Source organism: Mastigoproctus giganteus, chromosome 1 (genome assembly GCF_048544385.1).
Source record: "Mastigoproctus giganteus isolate SK-2022 chromosome 1, ASM4854438v1, whole genome shotgun sequence".
Lineage (NCBI taxonomy): Eukaryota > Metazoa > Arthropoda > Arachnida > Uropygi > Thelyphonidae > Mastigoproctus > Mastigoproctus giganteus.
In genome coordinates, this window is record NC_143575.1 from 48,045,181 (window position 1) to 48,072,219 (window position 27,039).

The 27,039-nt window shown below is 37.9% G+C and overlaps 1 protein-coding gene across 5 annotated transcripts in view; it reads right to left on the reverse strand.

The window, feature by feature from the left end:
• The window catches only part of LOC150090769 (E3 ubiquitin-protein ligase HECW2-like), a 518,151-nt gene that overhangs the window by 461,206 nt on the left and 29,906 nt on the right, over positions 1-27,039 (reverse strand). For 3 of the 5 annotated variants that reach the window (XM_090372548.1, XM_090372576.1, XM_090372594.1), the window contains exon 2: positions 2,480-2,626. The exons of 1 other annotated variant lie outside the window; for it this stretch is intronic. The gene's annotated coding sequence lies outside the window, so the exon portion shown is untranslated. Of the gene's footprint in view, positions 1-2,479; positions 2,627-14,838; positions 14,944-27,039 lie in introns of those variants that run through there. One more of the 5 variants, XM_090372558.1, reaches the window with a different exon arrangement.

A 27,039-nucleotide genomic window follows, 5' to 3' on the forward strand; every position in this document is an offset into this window, starting at 1 on the left:
CTATGCTACTGATCTTTACATCATCTGCAAGTTCAGACCTCACGCCCTCCATCCCTTCATAGATGTCACATTTAAGATAATTAAAAACAACAGTGGTCTCAATATTGATCCTTGGGGAACCCCCACTACTTACATTAACCAAATCTGAGGAATAACCATTTATCACAACCCTCTGCCTGGTGCCCTCAAGCCATCATGCTATCCATCTAAGGATTTTCCCTATGATTCCAGCCTGCTCCAACTTATAAAGCAACCACTCATGCGGGACTGAGTCAAATGCTTTGCTGAAATCATACCCTAAATCCAGCTCAAGAGTGACCTGTCGAAATGGCTAACCAGATTTGTTAAACATGATTTTCCCTATATAAAACCATGCTGTGCATCCTACAGAATTCCATTTCCATCTAAATGATCCTGAATTCCACCTTTGATCATTGCCTCCATGATTTTCTCTACTACTGAAGTTAGACTGGCCGGTCGGTAATTTCCCATTACACTCCTAGAACTGCCTTTATGTTCCAATTTACACCAACCCAACAGAATCTCTCCTGTCCAGTGATGCTCTCATAACTAGCCTTAATGGTTCAATGCACTCACTTGCCACTTCCTTTAAGATTATAGGGTACATGCCATCAACCACAGGAGCCTTACTCGCCTGTAGGCACGAAAGTTTTCTCATTAAATAATCATTTGAAATTTCAACATCATTACATTTTTTTCAACTTCACTTCCATCATATCTCATTGACACAAAGGTTTTTTTTTATGTAAATATAGATGCAAAGTAACTGCTGAGTTCATCTGCAACTTCACCTGGGGTATCTAATACTATCCCACGTCCATTACATAAGGGTCCCAATCTGATATGTCCTTTTGTTCTTTGCATTTATATATGTGAAGAATTCCTTAACTGCACTCTTTGCTCTGTCCCAGACTCAGTAAAGATACTATAGTGAAAATTATACTTCACTTAATAAAACTTCTTTCTCCTTCAGAAAATGAACATAATTCAACCATGGAAGACCAACATGGAACAGAACATCAGTGTTCCACAAATTCTTTCCAAAATAAGAAATTGCCTGACTCCAATGAGATTTTAATAAAAGATGAACTTGAGTCGGAAATTAATGAGATACTTAACTATTTTTGGTAAAAAAGTTCAAAGCCTAGAAAATATGGACTGAGATCATCTACAATTATCTCAGTACAATAGTACCAGAATAGAATCCGAAAGGGCGTTTTCTGCTGCTAATCAAATATATACCAAAATTAGATCAATTTTAAATGATCACACTATTGATTGCTTATGTTTCTCAAGAGTTCACTTTATTCGGAGAGGTAGTGTGGATGCTTAAATATAACTAAACTTTGCAGTAACAATGTGTATTTTTTTGGTTTTAGAATAACTGTATTTTAATGATTTTTTTCAGAATATTTATTATTGCAATAAAAGTTTATCTAAAACATGAATTCAAGTAATTACAGTACTTGTTTTTTTCCTTACTTTATTGCACTAATTCTCATCAAAATTTATTGAGAAAAACTTTTGTTTTTGGAATACTGGTATCCCGGTTTCATAAATTAAAAATACCGAAAGACCGGTATTAAGATTTTGACTGGTATTGTAAGCCCTACTCACAGGTACCTAGTCTCCAGGCAATGCAAATTGCAAGATGTGAATATAAGGCTAGGCTTGATTTGGTTTGGTTTGGGTTTTATTGGTGGATTAGCAACTAAGGCTATAATGCGCCAACAAGGCTAGGCACCTGCAAGGTGATCTGATTGAGGTGTTTAAGGCTTTGAATGGATTAAGCAAACTCAATGCTGATGGGATTCTTCCTCTTGTTCAGACTATGCACATGGTTGAACACAAATTCAAATGAGGAAGGATGGTTGCAAAATAGATGTGTGGAAGTTTGTCTTTAGTCAGCGTGTGGTTGCCTTCTGGAACAAACTTTCATCTGTTATCATGGAAGTTGATAGCTTAAATAAATTCAAGAACTAGATCACCAGGTGACCAAGAACTAGATCACTAGGTGAAATGGGAAGTGATTTTTTTTTTTTTTTTTTTTGCTGTTTTTCACTAGACCCATTCTGTTTATTCAAGAGTAACACAGTGCTTTCTAATTTCTGCAATTTTTTGCCATGGTTTCGTTACTAAAAATTCAAGGAGTCTAGACGTCTCTACTGAATGAGGTGAAAATGATTCCAAATATTTTGCCACAAAGTCACCAATATTTTGTACATGAGTTCACACTACTACCAATGGGTTAAATGGTATAATATACAGTAAAGTCTTATGTTTAAAAAATAAAGGCTAAACACTATATGGATGTAAAGTAGTTTAATTGCAACAATTACAATCCAGTTACACAAAACATAAATAGAAAACTCTACGAAACATATTGAACTATTATGTTTCAAAGAGCAAGTTTCACTCTGTTGTAAGACTATGTAACCTTCAGAAAGAAAAAACATACCCTGATCAAACAAATGAATAATACACTAATGATTATGATGAATATTTGCTTCATGCTTCATTCATGACTGAGCAGACTATTTTGATCTACTGTCAAAACACTGGAATCCTCCAAATTCCAAGGATGTCTAGTTTCGGAACATTGTACCTGTATTAAAAATAATTTAGTTTATTAATTTTAAGATTTAAACGTTTGTGTAAAATGACAATATAAATATACTGTATATGTTTGTGAAAAGGAATAAAATTTACGTTTTACACATGAAAATTCATCTATAAATGTGTTTAAACATGGCTGTCATTTATAAAATAATTTTACGATGAATGTTTATTAGTCAAAATGCAAGTTTATTAGTCTGTTGAATTTGATGCATGTAATTTATGCATCGATGAAATTTGAATGCCAAGTAAACTGCTTTCTGATTGTAAATAATTAATACATTTTTGTAAATGTAATCTTTAAAAAACAGTGAATGCATAATTAAAAATTATGTTAACATTACAAACCTTGATAATGTAATTCATATTAATCCATAGTGTTCTCAAATTAAATTGAATTTAAATGTAAATCATGCCTCAGACTAAAGCAGTAAGGCAATGGGCTCAAAGTAGTGGTAGTGCTGTGGGTCGCGGGAAAATTTAAGGAAGTAGTTCTACAAATCACAGCCTTAGAAAATGTCCTGCTTTTGCATTCTTTGAGAGATATTTGGAACAGGACATGATACAGACAGGGGAGGGGGGGATATCTTTGTTGTGTGTTCAGTGCAAAAAGCTGGCAATTTGTGGGAGCTTGAAGAATAAGGCAAATTTGATTACCTCAAAGAAATTAAAATGGAGACCCATCAAGCTCTCAGCTGCCCAACTCGATGCCAGAGCTTACACTTGTGCATCAGACAACAAAATGGCAATCCCCAAGACAGAACATGCTAATCCCACAGGAGGAAGTTATTGTCAGGGAAACAGCAAATATATTGTGGAAAAAGGATAAGAAAAGGACTAGGGTATGTCTGCCAGGGGCAAAGGTAGATAACTTGGAGCAGATATCACCATTTAAGAACACAAAAGGCGATATTGTAAATGTTGGCACTAATGATATTAAGAACAGGAGAGCTGAGGACTTACATAACAAGTACGGGGCACCATTGAGAAAAAGTCGCAAGTTAGGATTAAATTTGAAAGTGTCTGCAATTATGCCCAGACAAGATAGGAGGGAGTGCATGTTGATAGTCTTATCAATCAATTTGCCCCTGGAGAGAGTGTGCAAGGCTCATGGGGTAGAATTTTTCTCATCGTGGTTTATGCTTGTTAACGAGACTGTTTTTTTAGAGAGATGGGATACACTTAAATAGAAGATGTGCAAGGATATTTGCTGATGCTATTGACGAAGTGTTAGATGGGTCAGAAAAATGATAGCTTGGAGAATACACAGAGCCACAGGACATTGGAGCATGCAGCAGCCTGAAAAGCAAAGTGTTTGGGATTTGAAGGGCTGCTGTGAGCTATCATGAACGAGTAAATACATGGGCTGTGTTAAGGTAACTAAAAGTAAGAACAAGTGCATGTATACTTGCATGTGCTAATGTTAGGAGCACTGTGAATAAATTTAATGAATTTGAAGTATCAATCAAGTCACTGAATGCAGACTTTGGAGGGATATCGGAGACTTTTTTTTTTTTGTTAGTTGTTGGCGCATCAGCTTCTATGGCCATAATGCACCTCCCAAAGTTTTTGCATTTTACTGTGATCCAAGCCCGAGGCGGAATCAAACCCGTGACCTTTGGGTTGCCAGGTAGGCACTTTACCTACCTGGCTAGCCCGGTCGGCTATCGGAGACATGGTGTCACCCGGACATAAGAGATGCAGAGTTTGAACATGCAGAGTACAAAGGGTGAAGACAGAGGGTGGTAATCAATGGGTGCTGCTCTTCGTGGACTAATGTTATTAGTGGAGTCCCACAGGGTTCGGTGTTGGGTCCACTGCTGTTTTATATATTTATCAGTGATATTGATGAAGGTATATCAGGCTTAATGTCGAAGTTTGCAGATGATACAAAGGTTGGCAGGGTTGTTAATGACAGTAATGGCTGTGTGCTACTGCAACACGATCTAGATAATTTGGGCAGATGAGCTAAGAAGTGGCAACTGAAGTTTAACCTTGACAAATGCAAAGTACTGCATATGGGTAGAAGTAACCCCAGAGAAACGTACCAACTGTGTGGTACTACACTTAAGGTGGTAGAAAATGAAAAAGACCTGGGAGTAATTGTGCAGTCAGATATGAAATTTTCTGAGCAATGCAGACAGGCTGCAAGGGCAGGTCATGGGGTTTTGTCAATGATATATAGGAATTTTGCTAGCAGGGAAAAGGAGGTGATTGTCTCTCTGTATAAGGCAATGGTCAGGCCACGCCTTGAGTACTGCGTACAGGTCTGGAGGCCTCATTTTAGGAAGGATGTAGATTTACTTGAGCGTATACAGAGAAGGGCAACAAGACTGGTGAGAGGAATGAAGGGATCCTCTTACCAAGAGAGGCTTAAGTTCTGCAAATTGCAGTGGCTGGAGACTAGGCACCTGCGCGGTGATCTGATTGAGATGTATAAGGCCTTGAATGGGTTGAGCACGCTGAATTCTGATGGGATCCTTCCACGTGTTCAGATTACGAACCTAAGGGGGCACAAATTCAAAATAAGAAAGGACAGATGTAGAATAGATGTGCGGAAATTTGCCTTTAGCCAGCGGGTGGTTAATTGCTGGAACAAACTTCCATCTGTCGTTGTGGAGGTTGATAGGTTGAATAAATTTAAGGAGGAACTGGACAGGCATTTGGAGGGAATGGTGTGATTTTTTTTTTTTTTTTTTTTTGGCTGATGCTTGCTTTCTTGCATCACATGCCACTACTACTCCTACTACTACAATGTGTATAGAAAGGACAGACAGGAAGAGAGGTGGAAGGGTTATGCTCTTAATTAAGAAGCATATTAAACCTAAGGCAGTGCATTCAGTCAACAGGGATGGCCAAGCAATGTTGAGTCAGTTTGGTGTGACATACAAAGGTAGGTTGAAAAGTTTCTAGCCTCTCAGAGAAGGAATGCTGAAAGTTGGGAAAACCCATTTATTTTTCAACACAGTCTCCTCACTTAAGTTGACACACTTTCTGAATCCAATGGAGGTAAAATCCTGTAAGTAGGGCAAATGCTGTAACAGGTCAAACCCACACTCATGCAGTGCTGCCTGAGTCACGAACACTGCATGTGCCGGTGCATTGTCTTGATACAAGACAACTACTTTGGCCAATTTTCCAATCCTCTTGAGCTTCAGTTCCTTGCAGAAACATCTGAGTAGGTTAGGATAATACTTGACATTGGATAGTGACATCTCATTCCATGAAATCAACAATGATCGCTCATGCATCTGAGAATACAGATGCCACAACTTTCACGGCAGACTTCTGCACTTTTTAGGGTGGAAGAAGGATGTTTCCACTGTTTTTTCCATAGTGACCTATCATCCCCCCCCCAAAAAAAAACTAAGCTTCATTAGCTTCAAATTATTGCACAATCTCATGACAATGCCTCTCTTTCCTGCTTCTGATCTGCATTCAGTGCTTTAGTGACCCACCTCAAAGAAATCTTCATTCCTAAGACAGGGGCTCACATCTGATGAGTATGGGCTTAGCACACACCCTGGGTCCTGAGCTAGATATCATCATTCTTCTCTTTCTTAGTGATTCCCTTCTACTTCTGACTCTCTTTCTCTCTCTCTCTCGGGATAATTCAGAAATTTTTTTTTTTTGGCTGGTGCAACATAAGCCTCAGGCTTCCTTGCACCATACGACTAACAATAATAAATGACATCGTGAGCTCACCCATGGAAAATGTTGAATCTTGTCTTGTGCTTCACTGTTATTCTGCAGTGATGATCAGCTCATGAATGTCATCCACATTTCCAAGTGTCAATACAGTAACAGTCCTCCCATTGCAGGTTGTATCTTCAAATCTGTCTTGTCTGCACTTAAATTCTGCAACCCAGCTTCTGACAGTGGCAATATAAATGACAAGAATCCCCTCGTTTTTGCTGCATGTCTTCATGAATTTCTTTTGGTAACATTCCCTTTAAATGAAGGTACTCAATGACTACAGAGTGCTGATTCTTTCAACAGACACCACCTTCATTCACCTTCCACACTTCAATGCCCACTGTAAAGGAGAAGAATATAGTTACACAACTAAAATTTTCTGTCAACACACAAGAAGAGTCACAGCACAGATTGGCAATATTCTCTTCGATGAAAACTTTTGCAACCTATTTGGGCTAAAAGCTTTCCCATCCCCATCCCCCACCATAAGCAATAGAAAAAGAGAATGAGAGTGGGAGTGTGTGATTTTAACTTTCCAGATACTGAACAAGACTTTTGTAGCTGTACTGGATGACTTGTTTTCTACAGCATAATGTTAGAGAGGCAACAAGAGGAAGCAATATACTTGATCTGATTCTCAATCAATAACAATTCTTCATGCATTAAGAATCTGCAAGTAAAACACCCACTGTGTGGCAGTGATCACAGAGTATTGATGTGGGATTTACTCTAAGACATAACTACTGCCTATAATAAAGGGAAGGACTTTTGTTTTATAAGGGTGACTACAGTGGTCTCAGAGAGTTTAAAATTCTAGGCAGTGAGACAAACTGATGATGTTACCCACAGCAAATTCTAAATGGGAAGCATTCAGGGCAGTCACTGTAGAAGCAACTAGGCTTATCATACAATCTAAGAAATACTGTACAACGCTTACACCTAAATGGATGTAAGATGAACCGATGAGACTTGTAGCAAAGGAAAAAAATGCATGGGATCCATATAAAGTAGCAGGTGATACAGAAGCCTATGGTAGATATAAACTAGTCTGTAATCGAGTCACAAAGAAGATTAGGTAAGCTAAGACAGATTACAAGAAATCTCTGGAAAATAATGCAAAGACATCTTTGCTTACATTAACAGTACAAGGATGCTGCTGAATTATATTGGTCCACTTGATGTCAATGATCAAACTGCTGATGATCATGCTCAGGTTTGCTTATAAACTGAATGGGAATTTTGAACTATATTTACACATGAAGAATTCTTTAGGGAAGCGAATGCCAGAAGTTTATCAAACTCTGACAGTAAGCTAAATGATTTTGTGATAACTGAGAGAAAACTGGAAGAGCAATTGTTAAAGCTAAACATAAGAGTATTTGGAACAGATGAGATCTATCCGTTTATGTTAAGGGAGGCAGGAAAGGAAGTAAGTACACCCTTAGCAACAATTATGACAGCACCTTTTGATTCAAGGGAGGTCCCAATGGATCTGTTGGAAATTCTGTTCCAGGGAAAATAATGGGGTCATTGGTTAAAGAGGTAATGCTGGACCATCTAGACAGGAATGCAATTACAGCCATTCCCGAACTTACATAAAGGTTGCGTTCCACGGAACTCTATGTAAGTCGAAATTTCCCTAAATGTTTATGCAGCCCTCGCAAGTTGGATTGAAGCAAAAAAGAAATATTCGACAAACATGTAAATAGAATTATTTATTCAATTCTTTTTTTATCTCATGCGCAGGAAAAATTATAAAACTGTACAAAATTACAAAAAGAGAGAGAGAGGAGACAGGCATAACGTCAGCCAGTTTTACCTTGCGAGCATCATTTCCAGAATTAACTCTCCAGCTGAGAAGCATGCCACTGCAGAAGTTGAGGGCTGTGGAGATTCAGAAGGGGTTTTTTCCAACACATCACAAAATTTCTCTGCAGCTGCAGAATCAGCACTGACGACTTCACTGCATACTGTAATGTTTTGGAAACCAGCGCAATGCTTGAACCTATTCAACCACCCGTTGCTTGCCACGAACTTGGCTTGCAGTTCGCCATACTTACCTTCATATCTTCATAAATACTTCTTGCTTTTGCTTGAATGGCCACTGGACTCGGGGGGGGGGGGGGGGCACTTGCTTCTAAATCTGATTTTCCATCCATATTATTAATAGCTTTTCCATCTTAAATATAGCACCTGAACGCTGTTTTGTGATCACTGTTGATCTTAATTGCATTGATCCTTTAACATGTTCTTTTATACACACACTGTCCCTTAAAATAGTATTCACTGTTGAAGCACAGACCCAATTCCATGCAACAGATGACAAACTTTGTCCCACTTCGTACTTCTTAATAAATTATGTTTCGTTTCCTAGCACTGTCAGCACTTGCACTTTCCATTGGTCCCTTTCCCTTCACCATCATAATAAGTAAATATGAATAAAGAGAAGATTCTGAAAATTTATGTTTTTATATGACTGAAGATTTCAGTGAAGGGGAACTCATTTCACCATAATACCGTAATGTAAAAACCCACAGAATTCCAGTTTCCGGTATTATTACAAATGCAATAAGATAGTTTATTACCTGTTTGTAATTAGCATTAGCATTAGTAGAGGCATATAATGCAAGAAAGCAAGCTTATGCAGCATCAGCCAAAAAATAAAATAAATAAATAAATAAAGGTCTAACACTTGGGGAATAGCAACCCACAAAAAAATTATACACTTAGTGGGGTTAAATTAAAAACAGTGGAGAAGGAAAAGGATCTGGTAGTTACAGTACAGGGAGATATGAAGTTTTCTGAAAGGTGCTAAACAAGCAAGTAGAGATAGACAGGTCATAATCCCACTGTATAAGGCTTGTTTGTTTGTTATCTGGTTTTTAGGAGAATTAGCAACTAAGGCCATATTGCTCTGGGGGTATGCAGTGGTCATTCATTGACCTTTCCGCATCCTCCGTATTTGGTGGTCACAGGCTCGAACCCCGGTCTAATCAAGAAGCATGTGCTATGCACTGCGCTTCTGCCCACCTGGCTACGGAGGCACCACTGTATAAGGCAATTTTATGACCACATTTGGAATAGTGTGTTCAAGTATGGAGATCTCCTCTGAAAAAAGACATTGAGCTTCTTGAATGGGTCCAAAGATGGGCAACTCGAATGGTGAGATTGGCAGGAGGATGGCCCTATTAGGAAAAACTCCAATTATGTGGCTACAGAGCTTGGCAACTAGGAACCTCAGAGGTCTGTAAGCTGGTCTGTAACCAAGTCACAAAGGAGATTAGGCAGGCAAAGGCAGATTATGAGAAATCCTTGGCAAAGGATGCAAAGAAAAACAGAAAGAGTTCTTTACCTATGTAAACTCTAGAAGGAAAGGGATGAATCAGATTGGTCCACTGGATATTGATGGTTCAACAGTTGAGGATCCTGCTCAGGGATAAGAAACTAAATGAGTATTTTGCATCTACATTCACAGATGAGAAGTTATTCGGGAATGGGAATGCCAGAGGTGAAGTAAACTCTGGCAGTGAGCTAGATGATTTTGTAATAACTGAGAGGAAAGTGAGGGAGAAATTGTTGAGGATAAACATAAAAAAGGCACCTGGGGTAGATGGGACCTATCCAGTTATATTAAAAGAGGCAGCAAAGGAAGTAAGCAAACCCTTAGCCATAATTATGAGAGCTTCTCTGGACTCAGGGGAGGTACCCAGACTGGAGATGTGCAAATGTGACCCCAATTCACAAAGGAGGATCAAAAGCTAACATAAGTAATTGTAGACCTGTGAGTTTAACTTCTGTTCCAGGAAAATTAATGGAGGCACTGGTTAAAGAAGCACTGCAGGATCATCTAGACAAGACTTCAGTTATAGCTCAGACACAGTATGGTTTTGTTAAGGGAAAGTCTTGCCTGACCAATTTGATTGGATACTATGATGCAGTCACAAAAGAACTGGATGCAGGGAATAACTTTGATATTCTATATTTGGATCTTAGAAAGGCTTTTGATACTGTTGCACGTCGAAGACTGCTGCACAAATTGGAGCAGTGTGGCATTGGAGACAAATTGCTGCTATGGATAAAGGGATGGTTGAGGGGGAGAAGACAGAGAGTGATAATCAATGGACACTGCTCATCGTGGACTAATGTTATTAGTGGAGTCCCTCAGGGTTCAGTGTTGGGTCCATTATTGTTTTCTGTATTTATAAATGATATTGATGATGGTATATCAAGCTTAATGTCCAAGTTTGCAGACGATACAAAGGGTGGCAGGGTTGTTAAGGACAATACTGACGTTATGCTGCTGCACCAGGATCTGGAAAGGTTGAGCAGATGGGCTGAGAGGTGGTAAATGAAGTTTAACATTGACAAATGTAAAGTACTACATATGGGAAACAGTAACCCCAGAGCAACGTATCAACTCTGTGGTACTACACTGACAGTGGTAGAGAATGAAAAGGACCCGGGGGTAATTGTGCAGGCAGATATGAAGTTCTCTGAGCAGTGCAGATGGGCTGCAAGAGTAGCTCATGGTGTCTTGTCAATGATATACAGGAATGTTTCTAGCAGGGATAAGTAGTTGATTATTCCCTTGTATAAGGCAATGGTCAGGCCACACCTTGAGTACTGTATACTGGTCTGGAGGCCTCATATCAAGAAGGATGTAGAGCTGCTGGAATGAGTACAGAGAAGGGCAACAAGATTAGTGAATGGAACAAAGGGTTGGCTTAAGTTTTGCATATTACTGTGTCCTGAGACTAGGCACCGGCGAGGTAATCTGATAGAGGTATATAATGTCTTGAATGGTTTGAGCATGCTCAATACCAATGGGATTCTTTCTCTTGCTCAGAATAATCACCTGAGAGGGCATAAATTCAAATTGAGGAAAAACTGATGGAGGATAGATGTGGAGAAATTTGCCTTGCCAGCAGGTAGTTGGTTGGTGGAACAGACTTCCATCCCTTGTTGTGGAAGTTGATAGCCTAAATAAATTTAAGGCTCAGCTGGGAGGTATTTCGAACGAACGGAGGAGTGAAATGGGAGTAGGTTTTTTTTTTTCCTTTGGCTGATGCTGCATAAGCTTGCTTTCTTGCATCATATGCCTCTACTAATGCTAAATGCTAATGCTAAAAGGTCACCTGATTGAGGTTTATAAGGCTCTGTGGGGATTAGTAAAATGAAGGTGGAATTCTCACAGTTATAAAAATTACAGAACTAGTGGTCATAAATTCAAATTATAGGGCTTCAAGTTTAGATTAGATTTCTTGTAGCCGGCGAGTCAATGACAGCCAAAACAAGTTGCCCTCGCAGGTAGCTGAGGCTGACAGTTTGAATAAATTCAAAAGTCAATTGGATAGTTACCTGTATAAAAAGGGAAGCATATAATTTATATTTTCTTATCTATTGGTGGATTTTTTTTTTTTTTTTTTGCCAGAGCAGTAAACCTGTAGCTTCCTTGCACTATATGGCATAATCTATTACTACTATTTAAATTGTGCTTTTTAAAATATTAAAAGCACAATTTTATCAAATTATGTTAAAATACTATTCAATGACCTTAAAAAAAAAATGAAAAAGTACATTTTTCTGTACATTTTGCAACAGTAGGGTGTAAGGAATTTCAAGATGAACTGGGGGTCTTGTGAAACAAGCAAATATACGGGTTATTAGGGTTACTAAGAGTAAAAACAGTTGCAGGAATACTTGTATGAACACTACTGCTAGGAGCACAGTAAATAAATTTCATGACTGTGCAGTACGGATCAAATCATCAAATACAGACATTGTGGGGATAACAGAGACATGGTGTCACTCAGATATCAGATATGCAGAATTTGAATAGGAGAAATACATAGTGTATCATAACATGTGGGACACACTTCAAGGATGGATTTAGGCCCTAAAAACAAAAAAAAAGTTCATGTAAACATAACTCTGGTTTCACTTTCTTTCTGAGTTACAGCCATTTTTCTGTTCCAGCAACCATCTGCTTACATTTACAGGAAATGCTCAAAATAACCACTGCTTGTGAATACAAGCCTGCAAATTCCTCATCATAGACCTCCTCACCTGTTCAAATGTCCAGGTGTCTGTCGTATTTGCTGTTATGGTGCTGATGAGTCTACTACCATCTGAAACCTGTTTTCTAAATGAACCAGTTTCCCCAAAGCATTCATGTATTCTTTGAAATGTCTACTTATTTTGCACAAGACAATTATGGAAGGTTTTTTTTGCATACACACATCTTGCCTTGGCTGCATCACATCTAGCAAGTCCATACATGAGATGCATGTCTGCCATCTCTCAATTTGATTAAGCCTTCATTATCACAGCAAATGCATAATCTAAACAGTTGAATGGAGTCAGCTATGGTAGTTCAGTTTGTAGAAAGAACTGCTGAAACATAAAAGTGGCTGTAACTCGGAAACACGGCAAAATTAGACATTAACATGTTTACATTAACTTCTTTTTTTTTTTATTGTTTTCAGGTAGTAGCAGTAATAGCAGTAGTGGCATGTGATGCAAGAAAGCAAGTGTATGAGCTTATGCAGCATCAGCCAAAGGAAAAAAAAAAAAAAAAAAAATCACACCATTCCCTCCAAATGCCTGTCCAGCTCCTCCTTAAATTTATTCAACCTATCAACTTCCACAACGACAGATGGAAGTTTGTTCCAGCAATTAACCACCCGCTGGCTAAAGGCAAATTTCCACACATCTATTCTACATCTGTCTTTTCTTAATTTGAATTTATGCCCCCTTAGGTTCGTAATCTGAACAAGTGGAAGGATCCCATCAGAATTCAGCGTGATCAACCCATTCAAGGCCTTATACACCTCAATCAGATCACCGCGCAGGTGCCTAGTCTCCAGCCACTGCAATTTGCAGAACTTAAGCCTCTCTTGGTAAGAGGATCTCTTCATTCCCCTCACCAATCTTGTTGCCCTTCTCTGTACACGCTCAAGCAAATCTACATCCTTCCTAAAATGAGGCCTCCAGACCTGTACGCAGTACTCAAGGCGTGGCTTGACCATTGCCTTATACAGAGGGACAATCACCTCCTTTTCCCTACTAGCAAAATTCCTATATATCATTGACAAAACCCCATGACCTGCCCTGGCAACCTGTCTGCATTGCTCAGAAAACTTCATATCTGACTGCACAATTACTCCCAGGTCTTTTTCATGTTCTACCACCTTAAGTGTAGTACCACACAGTTGGTCCTAAAGCCTAAATAAGTTACTACTGTAACTGCAAATTACAGTGTCTGGAGACTAGGCACCAGCGAGGTGATCTGATAGAGGTGTATAAAGCCTTGAATGGTTTGAGCATGCTCAATGCTGATGGGATTCTTCCTCTTGCTCAGAATAATCACCTGAGAGGGCATAAATTCAAATTGAGGAAGGACAGATGTAGAATAGACGTGAGGAAATTTGCCTTTAGCTAGCGGGTGGTTGGTTGGTTGGTGGAACAGACTTCCATCCCTTGTTGTTTAAGTTGATAGCCTAAATAAGTTTAAGGCTCAGCTGGACAGGTATTTCGAATGAACAGAGGGGTGAAGTGGAAGTGGTTATTTTTTATTTATTTATTTTACTTTAATTTTTTTGGCTGATGCTGCATAAGCTTGCTTTCTTGTATCAAATGCCTCTACTAATGCTAAAATGCTAATGCTAGTTATGCTTAGTTAAGAAGCACATAAAATCTACAGCAGTGCAATACTGAGTCAGTTTGGTGTGACATAAACACTGAGAAAACAAAATTGAGGCTAGGGGTGTGTCATAGGCCTAATGACTATGACGAGAATAACAAAAAACCATACAGACTTATAGAGTAGGCCAGTAAATCCGAATGTCTTAAAATGGGGATTTCAACTTTGCAGATATTGACTCAACCATATGGATTGCTCACGGACACAGTAGCAACACTTTTGTGTATTTATTGGATGACTGTTTCCTACACCAGCATGTTAGAGAAGCAAGAACAAAAAGCAATACTCTTGATCTGATTATCAGCAATGACCCTTCATAAATTAAGAATCTCCAAATAAAAGACCAATTAGCTGGCAGTGATCACTATGTATGAGTGATCACTGCCAGCAAATTGCAACTACTGTCAAAGGCAAGGAAAAAGGTTTTGCTCATAAAGGTGACTACAGCGGTCTCAGACAGTTTATAAATTTTATGCAGTGGGACCAACTGATGAAGTTTCCAACAGCAAGTTCTAAATGGGAAGCATTCAGGAATGTTATAACAGAGTTTACTAGGCTTTTTATACCAGCTAAGAGATACTATTCAAAACTTAAACCTATATGGATGTCAGATAAACTAATGAGACTAGTGGCAGATAAGAAAAATACATGGGATGCATATAAATTATAAGATGATGCAGGTGCCTACAAGAGATGTAAACTAGTTTTCAATCAAGCCACAAAAGAGGTTAGACAAGCTAAGGCAGATTACAAAATTCTCTGGAAAACATAAAAAGAAAAGCAGCAAAGACTTCTTTACTTACATAAACAGTAGAAGAAAGGGGACGAATTACTTTGGTCCACTAGATATGAATGGACTAACTGTTGATGGTCCCACTCAGGTTACTGACAAATGCAATGGGTATTTTGCATACACATTCACACAAGGAATTTTTCTGGGATGGAGAATGCCAGAAGTGAGTTAAATTCTGGCAGAGAGCTGAAAGTTCTTGTGATAACTGAGAAAAAAGGGAGGAGAAACTGTTAAAGCTAAACATAAAAAAGGCACCTATCAATCTGGAGATGTGTAAATCGATGCCCAATTCATAAAGTCGATCAAAGGGAGACATTATAATGAGTAATTACAGATCTGTTAACTTGATTTTTGATTTCTTTTCCAAGAAAAATAGTCACTGGTTAAAAAAGCAAGTAATAGTTCATAAAAAGACTACTATACAAACTGTTCATCATCAGCCATTTTCAATCCACTGCAGGATGAAGGCCTCTCCAGCAACTTTCCAGTTCCTTCTGTTTTGAGCGCTGGCCATCCATTTACTACCCAAAAACTCATGAATTTCATCTATCCATCTCCGCCTTTGTGTTCCAGGTTTTCTTCTAGCTCCTCTTGGGTACCATTCTGTTATTTTCTTAGTCCATCTGTCATTATGTCTTCGAGCTATGTGTCCTGCCCAAGACCATTTTAGTTCTTTAATTTTGATAAGAATGTCCTTTACTTGAGTTTGCTGGCTAATCCATGTGTTTCTCTTCTTATCTAACAGCCTGATTCCCAATATAATTCATTCCATTCTTAGCTGTGTAGTTCTCAGCTTCTCTTCCATTCTTTTGGTGAGTGCCCAAGTTTCACTTCCATAAGTCATGGTGGGGAGTATACATTGATTCATTATTTTATGTTTCAGACAAACTGGGATATTGCTCTTCAGTATGTGACTATATTTCCTGAATGCTATCCATCCAAAATTTATTCTTCTCTTGTCTTCCAGCCATTTATCATTATTACAGCTAATAACTTGTCCCAGATAAGTATATGACTCCACCTTTTCAATTACTGCTCCTTCAATCATTATTTCCCTTTCCGTGGCATACTTGTTCATCATTACTTTTGTTTTAGCCATATTCATCTTTAGTCCAAAATCCTTACTAACTGTGCACAACTGATTAAGATTTTCCTCTAATTCTTTGGGACCACAATGTCATCTGCAAATCGTAAATGGTTTAGGTACTCTCCGTTCACATTGACTCCTTTCTGCAACCAGTCTAATCTTCTGAAAGCTTCCTCAAGGGCAGCAGTAAACAGCTGGATCCTGTTGCAGTAGCACACTGCCATTACTGTCTTTAACAACCCTGCCAACCTTTGTATCCTCTGCAAACTTCAACACTTAGCCTGATATACCTTCATCAATATCGTTGATAAATATACAAAACAACAGTGGGCCCAACACCGAACCCTGGGGACTCTACTGACAACATTAGTAGCGTTCATTGATTACCTCTCTTTTGTCTCTCACTCAACTGCTCTTTTATCCATTGTAGCAACTTACCCTTAATACCATACTGCTCCAATTTGTACAGTAGTCTTCCATAAGCAACAGAGTCAAAAGCTTTCCTGAAATCCAAGTACTGTATATGATATCAAAATTATTTTTTGCGTCCATTTCCTTTGTAACCACATCATAGTATCCAATCAAATTTATCAGACAAGACTTCCTTAAAAAACCCATGCTATGTCTGAATCATTACTACAGTCTTGTCTAGATGATCCTGCAATGCATCTTTAACCAATGACTCCATTATTTTCTCTGGAACGGAAGTTAACCTAACTGGTCTGTAATTACTCATGTCACCCTCAGATCTCCTTTGTGAATGAGACACAAAGGGGGATTTGGAAGCAGTGATTTGTGTCATGTGACACAAATCACTGCTTCCAAATACATGCAATAATAATAATTTCTGCAGTTTCTAATTTATTTCCTAAAATGTGTACACATCTCTTTCACACTCTGTACAATACAATACAGTGTGTATTTTTTTTTATTTTTACGAAAATTAGCATTGCTATTATAGCATTCCCTTTACTTTTTTTGTTAATCTACAAAAATTCTTTTCCTAATATTTATCTGAAGAATAACACAGTACATCATTATAAACATTAAATTTCAGAGAATCAATTTAAAATAAATTAACACTAAATAAACAAATATAGTATAAACTCCAAATCTGGTGACGTGTGACCTACTGGCTTTTTTTTAAAAGCTTATCACAGTTAATTTTCCTTTTATATTGTTGTGTAACTTAATCTGTGCACTTCACTTTTTTTTTTTTTTTATTGTATTACATATACTGTATGATAACTCGAGGGGCTCACATCTGGTGAGTAGGCTTGGCACACCCAGGGTCCTGAGCTGGATATCATCATTCTTCTCTTTCTTGGTGATTCCCTTCTACTTCTCTCATACCTTGAATACTGTATACATGTCTGGAAGCCTCATTTTAAGAAGAATGTTGAGCTGCTGGAACGAGTACAGAGTAGGGCAACAAGATTAGAGAATGGAACAAAGGGTTGATCTTACAAAGAAAGGCTTAAGTTTTGCAAATTGCAGTGTCCGAGACTAGGCACCTGAGAGGTAATCTGACTGAGGTGTATAAAACCTTGCTTGCGAGGTAATCTGACTGAGGTGTATAAAACCTTGCTTGCGAGGTAATCTGACTGAGGTGTATAAATCCTTGAATGGTTTGAGCATGCTCAATGCTGATGGGATTCTTCCTCTTGCTCAGAATAATTGCCTGAGAGGGCATAAATTCAAATTGTGGAAAGACAGTTGTAGGATAGATTTGCAGAAGTGTGCCTTTAGCCAGTGGGTGGTTGATTGCGGGAACAAACTTCCATCTGTCGTTTTAGAAGTTGATAGCTTAAACAGATTTAAGGCAGAACTAGACAAACATTTGGAGCGAGCGAATGGGTGAAATGAGAAGGGGGGAGGTTTGGCTGAGGCTATATAAGCTTGCTTTCTTGCATCATGTGCCTTCGCTAATGTTAATCTGCACAACATTTTTCTGGAATAGTGTAGTAGTGGCAAATAATGCAAGGAAGCAAGCTTATATAGATAGCATCAGCCAAAAAACCACTTCACCCTTACATAGTTCTTGTCTAGGTAAGGGTGAAGGACTTGTCTAGTTCCTCCCTGAATTTATTCAAATCATTCACTTCCGCAGCGACAGATGAAAGCCTATTCCAACGATCAATCACTCGCTGGTTTAAGACAAACTTCCACACAACTATCGAGCAATCATCCATCCTCAACTTAAATTTATGCCCCCTCATGTGTGTAGGTCTCATCAAGAGGAAGAATGCCACTTGCATTAAGCTTACTCAATACATTGAAGGCCTTAGACACCTCAATCAGATCACCCCAAGGGCGCCTAGTCTAAAGATACCGCAATTTGCAGAACTGAAGTCTTTTAGGTAAGACCACTCTTTTGTTCCCTTCACCAATCTGTTCGCCCTTCTCTGTCCATTCCAGCATATCTACATTCTTCCTAAAGTGAGGCCTCCAGACCTGTACTGTATTATTTTAACTATATGTATAAATGTATTCAGTTTGGTTTGGTTTTTTTTTTTTTTTTAGGAGCATTAGCAACAAAGGCCATATTGCTCCAGGGATATGCGGTGGTCATTCCCTTACCTTTCCACATCCTCGGTATTTGGTGGTCACGGGCTCGAACCCTGGTCTAATCAAGAAGTGTGTGCTACGCACTGCTGCTCCTGCCCACCTGGCTATGGAGGCGCCGTATTCAGTTTAAACTATAAAATCTATAAATATGTAATTGTAACCAGAATAACATGTTTTGTAATTAAATCATCTTAATTAACTTGTACTGATATTATCAGCAGTTGAATTATGAAAACTACATGTTTGCAAAACTGGTTTACCAAGTGATTTTATCCTTGATTTAAAAAAAAATAAAAAATCACTTTGATTTTTTAAAAATATCAAAATGAATTTTATTATTATTTTGACATGAAATGAAATATCAAAACTCCAAATACAATACTTCGGTACTGTTTATTACTTTTATTAACATATACTTTATATCTGATTTTTATATTAATATCTACTGTACTGGCTATTTATTTTCTATTTAGCAACAGACTCTCTCTCTCTCTCTCTCTCTCTCTCTCTCTCTCTCTCTCTCTCTCTCTCTCTAAATTACAGTAGGTCAGAGAATGCAAAAATATTTTAGTAATTTTTATTTGCACTTCAACTTTGTAACGATTTCTTTGTCTTATCACATACAGTAAACCATCGATTTAAAGGACCCTGACATAACAGATTTCAGATTCAACGGACCGGACAAATAATAATACAGTAATATACATATTAATCTCAACCATATTATTTTTTTTACGTTATACAAAACTTCAGTGTTATTATTAATTAAAAATTAATAATAATTATCTATTTCCATTATTGTTTTGATAATTATCTACTTTTATTTTTATAATTATTTTTTTTTTATAATTATTTTTTTATTTTTTTTACGTTATACAAAACTTCAGTGTTATTATTAATTAAAAATTAATAATAATTATCTATTTCCATTATTGTTTTGATAATTATCTACTTTTATTTTTATAATTAAATTCAGGAAATTGTTTTTTATTCTTTCTGAAAACATGCTCAAATAGCTGTGATTACAGATAACAGCAGGCGGTGACTTGTGAGTTAAAAATTACACAGGACAATAAACTGCAGGTCTACCAACTCGCTTTGTTTCGGTCTGAGTCTGTCTCAAGCTATCTTTTTTTTTTTTTTTTTTTTTTTTTGATTTGGTAGTTGTTGGCGCATCGGTTTCTGTGGCCATATTGCACCTCCCAAGGTTTTTGCAGTACTTTGATCCAAGCCCGAGGCAGGAATCGAACCCGCGACCTTTGGGTTGCCGGGCAGGTACTTTACCCACTCGGCTAGCCCGGTCGGCTCTCAAGCTATCATGCAGTCAGGTTGTATATAGTGTTTCTGTGATTTCTGAATTGTGACTTTATTTATTAAATAATTTTGCAATCCTTCCAATTTAAAATGGCATTAAATGATAGAGGAGTTAAAAAAAGCGTGTGAACTTGAATGTGGCACAGAAATTAGAGCTAATTGAGAAATTAGAACAAGGCGTCTCAGTAGCACGTGTTCATGAAATTTAAGACGTAAAAAAACTGTTTCTGATATCCATAAATCAAAGGCCAAATTGCAACATTTTATATTTACAACAGAATATTACATATCTTTATTATAATTTAATAATTTTATATTGTACAGTACTGTACATTGTATTAAACCTTTTTTTTTTTTTTTTTTTTTACATTAAGAACAATAAAAAAATGTCCCCTTGGTTACATTCGATTTAACAGAATTTCGGCATTAACAGACACCCCTTCTCCCCTATTAGTCCGTTAAATCGAGGGTTTACTGTATATTACATTATAAATGACAAATTTATACCACGCAATAGAACAATTGGTATTCAAAATTTAATTATCTTACTTCAAATTAAATTGATCTTGATTGGTTTGAACAAGATCAATGTTGATGGGATTCTTCCTCTTGCTAAGATTACAAACCTAAGGGGGCATAAACTGAAATTGAGGAAAGAATTTCAGATTGCATGTGCAGAAATTTGCCTTTAGCCAGCAGGTAGTTGATTGCTGTAACAAACTTCCATCTGTCGTTGCGGAACCACCACTTTGCTAATTGGAGGCTTGAAGTGGTAGAACCCATGTTTAGGCGCCTCCGTAGCCAGGTGGGAAGGAGCAGCAGTGCGCAGCACACGCTTCTTGATTAGACCGGGGTTCGAGCCCGTCACCACCAAATACGGAGGATGCGGAAAGGTCAAGGAATGACCACTGCATATCCCGGAGCAATATGGCCTTAGTTGCTAATGCTCCTAAAAACCAAATAACTAACTAACTAACTAACTAACCCATGTTTAGTCTCCAGGGCTAAGATCCAGTCAACCTTTCCATAACTCTTCCGTCATGCAGCATGACTGATGCCTTTTGAGGTTACTATGGACATCATGATGAGATCCAATCTTCCTTACATTTTGAGGGTACAGCTCTAAAAGGGTGATTGCAGGCCGGCCAATAGTTAGTACACTGGATTGAACCTATTGGTACCTCTTGCTACCTCTACTCTGCCAGATAGTGACTGGAGGGAGTCTGAGTAGTGTGTATGGGGGGGATGCATTGTCGAGGCAACGTTATGTCAAGAATCTGGTATATTCTTACCATGTTTATGCCATATCCAAAAATTTCATTACTTCATACAGCATGTTCTTGTCCCCCCCAGACACTTTTCCTTACTATTGAATACACCATGAGTTGTCAATCAAACTAATAGAGCAAACTTATCTGCAAAAAGATCTAAACTTCCCAAACACTTCCTAGTTCATTTCACAAATATATGTGGTCTCGATTCTAATCTCAATGATGTCCATTACCACTTAGTCTGCCAAACCCCGTGTACTTTTTCTGACAGAATCTCAGTTATCAGCTGATTTAACTAATGCTCATCTTAGTTGCCCCATATTTGCTGTATGATTCCTTTCGCCTCAAAGATGGTACTTGGGCGTATGCCCGTTCCGATATTCCTTGTCAGAGACTTGGTAATTTGGAATCTCCTCTTTTAATCTTCTCTGGCTTAAAATCTCTTTATGCCTCATTCTCTCAAATTCAACTGTTGTCTCTACTGTTCTCCCAACTCCACTAATCACTTGGAACTCTTTTGACTTCCTCTCTTTGCGACTTGACTTTCTCCAATCCAACTTTCCTAACAGTGAGGTAATTTTCCTTGGTGATTTTTAATGTTCACAGCTCCAGCTGGCTTCCTTTTCTAGTCACACAGACCCAGCTGAACAAGATGCTGAGGCTTTTGCAATTACTAATGACCTTGCACAGATTGTTCATTTACCTACAAGAATACCGGACAATCCTAACCATACAGCCAACACACTGGATCTTTTTCTCACAAACCCTTCTAAGTACACGGTCGAAGTGAGTGGTCCACCTCAGATCACAACTTGGTGATTGTCTCTTCTTCAATGGCGCCTTTATCTCATGGCTATTCCCAACCTCACGTTGTTTGGCATTACAAGAATCCACAATGGGATGGTCTGCAAGATTTCTTTTTTTTTTTCTTTTCCTTGGTCAGAGTACTGTTTCAAACTTCTGAAGTCAACATTTGCTCAGATCATGTCAACGAAATTAATCTTGTAGAAATGGAATCCTTTCCCACACTCCACTTTAAAATCTCATCCTTTATCTAAACCTTGGTTTTACAATAAATGTGCTAGGGCTGTTCAGGAGAAGAATGTTGCATATCCTAATTGGATTGTTTCCAATTCTTCAGTTTCATTTTCTGCCTACACCAAGGCTCGCAACAATTGTAGAGCAGTTATTAATCAGTCCAAACTAGATTTTGAACAGGCTAAGAGTAGCAAACTTGCTTCTTGCTGTAATGGTAGCAGAGCATTCTGGTCTCTTGCCAAAGCTATTGGCCGCAACTGTTGCCCATCTCTGCTCACACTTCGGTCACAACCAGATGGTTCTGCTGTCACTTCGGCCAAGGATAAAGCTGACCTGCTAACAACCCATTTTTCTCCCAACTCATGTATTAATGATCTTGGTATAATACCTCCCACCATTCTGAACACGCTCCATTCGATGCTTCCTGTGGTCTTCCATCAAAAGGATGTCAGAAGGATTTTGACAAATCTTGTTGCTAAGAAGAAAGCTCTAGGTCCTGATGGTATTTCTACACTTGTTCTCAAAACCTGTGCTCTGAACTTACTCATATTCTTTGCTGCCTTTTTTCACTTTATTCCAAAGGTGTTTTTCCTTCTGCTTGGAAATTTGCTCATATCCAGCCAGTTCCTAAAAAGTGTGACATATGCCTCCCATCCAATTATCTTCCCATCGCAATTACTTCTACTCTTTCTAAAGTAATGGAGAAATCAATTAACCATCAACTCTTAAACTACCTAGAAACTTTCCGTCTGATCAATGATCGCCAGTTTGGAATCCGTCAGTATCAATCCACTGGCTTATGTTACCCATTTATGGACAAATTCAATGGAAAAGTTTAGTGAAACACAAGCAGTTGCTCTTGACATCTCAAAGCCTTTCGATTGTGTTTGGCATAAAGGTGTTCTAAACAAGCTTCCATCTTATGGTTTGCCAACTGTTTTTGTAACTGGTTATAGAGTTTTCTCTCTGATTGCTCACTGAAGGTGATGGTAATGCGAAAGGTTCAGCTCTTTCTCCCACTCTTTTCCTCTTGAATATTAATAACTTTCCTCTTGTATATTAATAACTTTTTTTATATTAATAACTTTCGATGACAGCAAATTGCATTCCACTTTCCATTTTGAGAAACTTTGCCCTGCTCAATCAGCTTCAACCTCTCAAATATCCACTACCAATTCCTTAAATGCTGATCTCCAGGTAATTCTCCAGTGGGGCAAAGACAACTTAGTTGATTTCAATCCTTCTAAAACTCAGTCTTGTCTTATATCTTGCAAAAAGGATTCTTCTGCTCCTATGCTTATGTTTGGTGACACTCTGATTTCTAGGTAAGTTGATATATCTCTTTTGGGGATTACCCTAACTTCTAATCTCTCTTGGCATAAGCACATTACAAATACTGCTTCTTCTGCATCTAAAAAACTTGGTTTTCTCTTTCGTTCTCGGCATTACTTTTCTTCCAAACAGCTATTCACTCTATACAAATCGCGAATCCGCCCTACCATGGAATATTGTTCCCACATCTGGGGCAGTGTGCCCAAAACCTCTCTCAGGCTTCTAGATTCCATTCATAAGAGGACAGTTCGGTTAATTAATGACTTATCTCTAAAAGAGTCTCTCCACTCGCTGTCTCATAGATTTACTGTTTCTGCTACATGCCTTTCTGCAGATACTTCCATGGGCACTGTTCTTCTGAATTGGCTTCTATAATTCCCGCTCTCCCTTTCAAAACAGTCTGAACACATGCTGCCACCAGCCAACAACCATTTACTGTCCAACTTCAAACTCATAGAACCAACTTTTCATCTTCCTCGTTTATTTATTCAACTGCCATTTTCTGGAACATACCTTCCTTCATACATATTTCCTGAAAATTGCAGTCTACAGAAGTTCAAGTGTAATATCAACAAATATCTTTTCTCATCTTCTCAACCTTCGACCCAATCACGGTACTAAGTACTATAGGTTTTAATACCTTTCATGTCTGGGGTTTTCATATAAAAAAACTGATAGCTTAAATAAATTCAAGGAAGAAGTGGACAAACTTTTGGAGTGAATGGATGGTTAAAATGGGAAGGGGAAATTTTAAAAAAATAAATAAATAAAAAATTATTTATTTTTTTTTTTTTGGCTGATTCTGTATAAGCTTGCTTTCTTGCATCATATGAATCTGCTAATGCTAAAACCCAAGCATTTTAGAAATGAAAATATCAAAATTTAGAATATATTGTACATTTTTACATTGTAATATATATAAAATTTATAGTAGAGAATACCCAGAAGTTATGCGATAGGTGGGTCCGACGAAAATCGCTTAAGTCGAATTCGCGTAAGTCGGGGTACAACTTTGCATATAAATACATATAAATTTTCTTTAATTTGGACCAAGGACTAGTTTAGAAGAAAAATGTTTAATAAAATTGCAGTTCTTTATACATATTAATACAAAATATGTATTAAAAAAATAAATGAGCTACGTAAAAAAGTTATTTCGATGTCGATGGCGTCATAAAATCTAACAAATTCGTCTAATGACACAGCGCCTTTTTTTCACGCTGAATTTCTTCGTAGCAAGCTAATAATTTTTTTATTCCTTGCTTTGTAGCTATAATGTGTCCTTTGTTGGAGTCTTATGTTTTCTAAAATTTTTAAGCCCTTTTCAATTGAGCTGAGACCTTCTGTCAAGCTTGAAATTGTCATGTGCTTTTATGGTGGAACTGGGTCTGAAGTGTCGGATACTTCAGTGACGTTTTGCTCACGCATCTCTGAGCTCATTCATTGTCAGCTCCTGACTATGTGAATCCAACAGCTTGTTGACATCATCACCATTGACTTCCAAGTCTAATTGCCTGGCAAGATTAACAACTTCTTCTATCACATGAGCGACATGATCAGTTTCTGGCATTGTTTTCGTCTCGTTTTTGAAAAAAAATGGACAAAGTTTCTTCCAGACACCATTCAATATTTTTTTGTGAATTTCATCTCAAGATTCTTCAATGATTCTTACGGCATCTAAAACATTGAATTGTTTCCAAAAGTCGTTAACAGATATCTCACTATTTTGTCTCATAACTTCATTCAGACATGCAAACGAACGCCTCGTGTAGGTTTTTTTTTTTTTTTTTTTGATTTGGTAGTTGTTGGCGCATCGGCTTCTGTGGCCATATTGCACCTCCCAAGGTTTTTGCAGTACTTTGATCCAAGCCCGAGGCAGGAATCGAACCCGCGACCTTTGGGTTGCCGGGCAGGTACTTTACCCACTCGGCTAGCCCGGTCGGCACCTCGTGTAGTAAGCCTTGAATGTTTTGATGACTCCCTGGTCCATCGGTTGAAGCAAACTGGTTGTGTTTGGAGGCAAAAACACAACTTTCACATGTGGGTCGAAATTAATTAGGGTGGCAGGAGGGTGACCGGGTGCATTGTCAATTTTTCACCGCTTTGAGAATTCTTTCTTTACCTTTTCTGATTGTTCTTACTGTGGATTCCGATAGATCAAACTTCTTTGCCAACTCACAAATTTTCATCACTTTAAATGGAATCTGTTTAGACTTGCAATAACGTTCGACTTCGGGTATGAAGTGGTGACCAAACCAGTCCTCAAAAATGGAAGCTGTCACCCAAACTTTATGATTTGACTTCCAAATCACTCGTAAGCTAATTTTAGATATATTTTTTAAAACTCTTGGGTTTTCAGAGTGATAAATTAAGAGAGGTTTTAATTTGCAGTCACCAGCTGCATTCCGGCCAACCATCACTGTCAATCGATCTTTGGAAACCTTAAAGCCTGGAAAGTTTTTTCTTCAAGCGGGATAAAAGTTCTTTTAGGCATCTTCTTCCAGAACAGGACAGTCTCATCCACGTTAAATACGGTTTAACTGCTATAGTCACCTTCTTCTATCATAGGCTTGAGTGTCTCAGGAAAGGAAGATGCAGTTTCTTTATCGGCATTTGCCGCCTCTCCACGATACTGTGCCAGTTACAGCGAGTTTTAAATCGGTTGAACCAACCGTTACTAGCTACAAAGTTTTCATCTTTGTCTGCCTCCCCAGCTTCTTCTTTCAACCTCTCAAAAATCAACTTAGCTTGATAACACACAGTATTCTGATCAACTGGACAATTCTTCACTTTTACTTGATTATCACACCATAATTTCAGCATTGTTTCCATCTCAGCAATAATACCATGACATTTACAAATTATGCTTGAGTTCAAGGATTGAGCATTTTTCACCGCTTTGAGAATTCTTTCTTTATCTTTTATGATTGTTCTTACTGTGGATTCCGGTAGATCAAACTTCTTTGCCAATTCACAAATTTTCATTCTGCTATCAAAACCCTTGATAATATTAAGTTTACATTCCAAAGATATCGTTTTCCTTTTTTTACTAGGTGCAGAAGAATCAGATTTACGTCGTTTAAATGACAGTTTTTTTAAGGGTTTAGAAATCGTATAACAAAACAATCTTAACTTTCATCGATCATCGAATTGTAATTGCGCACGTAGAGTTCGCGCGAAACATGTCCAATGCGTATCACAGCAAGAAAAAAATCAAGAATCGTGTAACTCCGAGTTCGCATAAGTCGGGGTATTACTGTACATACATTTCCTATGTAAATATGAAATGTATAACATATAATGCACATAACTACTACTATAACAGCTTTCGATGCAAAAAAAAAAAAAAAATGAAAGAAAAAAAATTGTAAATATAAAATCCTACAGTTATAAAGTATATACATTAATGGAGTGGTTTTCAACCAGGGTGCTACAACAGCATTTCGGGGATGCCAAAAAATTTGGGTTTAAGTTAATTAAAACTTATTTTTTTTATTTAAACGTGGTGCTGGTGGCACCAGCTGTATGCTAGCTAAATTAGTGCGCTATTAAAATTAATTAATAAAGAAGGTTTTTGGAGTGTTGCTCAAAAAGAAGTTAT